This window comes from Xiphias gladius, chromosome 6, assembly GCF_016859285.1.
Source record: "Xiphias gladius isolate SHS-SW01 ecotype Sanya breed wild chromosome 6, ASM1685928v1, whole genome shotgun sequence".
In the NCBI taxonomy this organism is placed as follows: Eukaryota; Metazoa; Chordata; class Actinopteri; order Istiophoriformes; family Xiphiidae; genus Xiphias; species Xiphias gladius.
In genome coordinates, this window is record NC_053405.1 from 11,407,410 (window position 1) to 11,410,209 (window position 2,800).

Consider the following 2,800-nt stretch of genomic DNA (forward strand, 5'->3'; position numbering starts at 1 on the left):
TTTAAAGGAGGAATAAGAAGAAATCATTCAACGTAAGGCCTCAGTTGAACCTTTGTGTCATCAATTGAGAATCCTTAAATCAACATTGTTTCCTAATGTGGTCACACACCCCTATATTTACAGTGCTTTAGGAAACTTGGAAGAGTACCAATTAGATTTAATGGATGGAAAATCCTGCTGCTTTTCCTTGCTCTCCGAGCCTGATGAGTCTGTCTTCATAGTAACAGTTTGAGAGAGAAGTCTCTTTCTCTCCCTGTGACTCTCTGGACTGCAATATCAGCCACATTGAGCCAGCAAAAAATGAAGCACTATTATACAATGAGGTATCAGTTCCTGCGGGACCAGATGCAAGCTTTCTGGTGATTCGGCAATACACTAAGAGTTGCTAGAATAAGTTTCCTGAAGTGTCTCCTGCTTTTTTTCCCTTTTGTTGATTTGTTTTATTGACTTCCTGTCTTCAGCTACAGTTGCTACAGCTTCGGAGTAAGCTCATCTTCAGAAATTGTTTAAACAATTTCCGCCCTACTATCAGCTGTCTGTCAAAGGCTGTAGAGGAAAAGTTTCCATTTCCTCAGAAGAAAAAACAGTCAAAGCATGGAGCTCTCTGCAGAATTTCAGCAGTCCTGGCATCAAAGCAGAGTGCCCTAAAGCTGAGAAGAGACCTTAACAGCAACAGAGCATCATGTTGGAGGGAAAGTGTGCCATTAAATACCCTAACACCCGGATAGGCTCCTTGGCTCTTTGCAAGGACCAAGCAAAACTCCTCTCACTGTGCGACAATTACTCCATATGCAAGAATGATTTCTTCTTTGACCATGACCCTGCCTTCTCCCACCACATCCGTCATTTCTACACAAGCGGAGTACTATGGGTCATACGGGAAAAGTGTCCCATCAACTTTGAGGAGGAAATTGCAAACTGGGGTCTGAGCCTGAAGGATACGCAGCGTTGCTGGATAGTGTTCGAGGAGAAGGTGGATAGGGTGAAGGACGGCCTGAAGGTGGAGAAGGAGCTGATGGCTGAGATCGAGAAGGAGTACAACGATGAGTGTATCAAGGACATAAGCTTTGGGAATGTGAGGAAGACTCTGAAATGTTGTGGAAAATCTGTCGTTTTCAACTCTTGCGAAGGCTTTCTAACCTTTTTGTGCTCTTCTCCATCATGCCAATGACTTTCTACACTGTGGAGGAACTTTAATTCATGGTAAAACACATGGAATTGGTGGAGATCAACACCATTATGTTCTTTACCTTTGAATATTTAATTTGCCTTGTCACCGCTCCAAGCATCATAATGTTTTTGAAGAGTGGACTCAACTTTTACTGACACTGAGGAATTGAACGTACAGGAAGACTTCAGGGCCATGGCTTGGGTCAGCAGGCTCCATCATATCCTCAGTGTGGTCAAGCTGCTGAGGGTATCCCGTATGCCTGGTGGTCGGCTGCAGTGAGTATCAGTAGCTGAGTAACTCAATGTCATGCTCAAGCTTTTAGACTTTAAAATTTATCCTAATTGAATGCTGTTTTGCTGCACTGGGGACTCCTTCTGTTGTGCTGTGTCATCTGCATGGCAAGATATTGGCCTTTATCAACCAATGCAGTGTACCCTCTCCCGGAGTACCTTGTCAAGCATAGGTTTATAAAACACTGCATTTGTGTATTCATATTTATGTGTGAGAAATATTAATGACAAAAAAACTGAGGTGACACTGAATTCACCTTTTCTGTACTTTAAAGGACAGCAACTGTTCCCCTCTGCATGCTCTTTTCTTTTTAACAGGAGCTTGTATTCTGTTAAGAAGAATAACAGATGTAATAATGTGTACATCTGTGTGCAGGCTGGCATGGGTTTTGGATAATCAGGATAATCACATCTTGACCAGACTTAGGTCTGGACTCCGTCCCTGTACAAGATTAACTGGTACAAAATTAAGAATATACCAGAAGCAAGGAAATGTAATCCCTGCTGTAAACCAAGTCTCAATTTGTGATACCCTAAACTAGTTTGCATGTCTGTCTCAAGTCATTAAAGGTCACTGTGTGCGAGTAAATTTTCTTGTGAAAAACATGGATCAAACCCCCCAGTAATGAAATTCTTTCTTTCCATACCTCTGAATTGCACCGTATCAAAAGAAAAAAAAAAGATTGGCCCATTTGAAATGTGTAGCTGCATGAGACACCTTCATCTACTGTGTGTGGCATCGGCAGACATATAATTATCAATGGCTGGAGGCAGTGAGGGGATGCTAACTCTTGTAGTACCAGTATCACTGTCTCTCTCTAAATACTCTGTGGGTTTAGATGGGAGTGGCAGCATGGTTGTACAGAGCAAATTCTTGGAAAGTACTATATTTTAATGTTTCACAGAAGCTGCTATTGGGGATTGTAAGAAAAAAAACCCTTGCTCTGCAAACTTCAAAGATCTTACATGCAGACATATTCAAATTTTGACAGTAATGTGATTTAAAAACCTTCTCAAGGAAAAAAATATTTTTTCCCAGGCTCAGTCACCACAGGTAAAACAGGGAGTTTCCCCAATAAACAACTGCTAAATTCCTTCCAGTCATGCTAGTTTAGCAGCATTTTATTTCCTTAATCCCCTGATGAGAACATTCCTTAACAGATGGTAGAGCCTCTGTTGTTGGCCAAAAAGCAACATGACCTCCAACTTAAACAACCACATAGTTTGCTTGTCCCAACGCATGGATACAACCCATAGGAGCGTACAAGTGGCAGGTATCCTGGACCTTCGTCGTCATGTCACAGTTTGGTTAGGTTTGGGAAAGGATCATGGTTTGGGT

At 41.9% G+C, this 2,800-nt stretch overlaps 1 pseudogene; it reads left to right on the top strand.

Annotated features, from left to right (window-relative positions):
• The first annotated feature begins 318 nt into the window (after positions 1 to 318).
• On the top strand, positions 319 to 1,450 carry LOC120790720 (annotated as a pseudogene).
• The last annotated feature ends 1,350 nt before the right edge of the window (positions 1,451 to 2,800 follow it).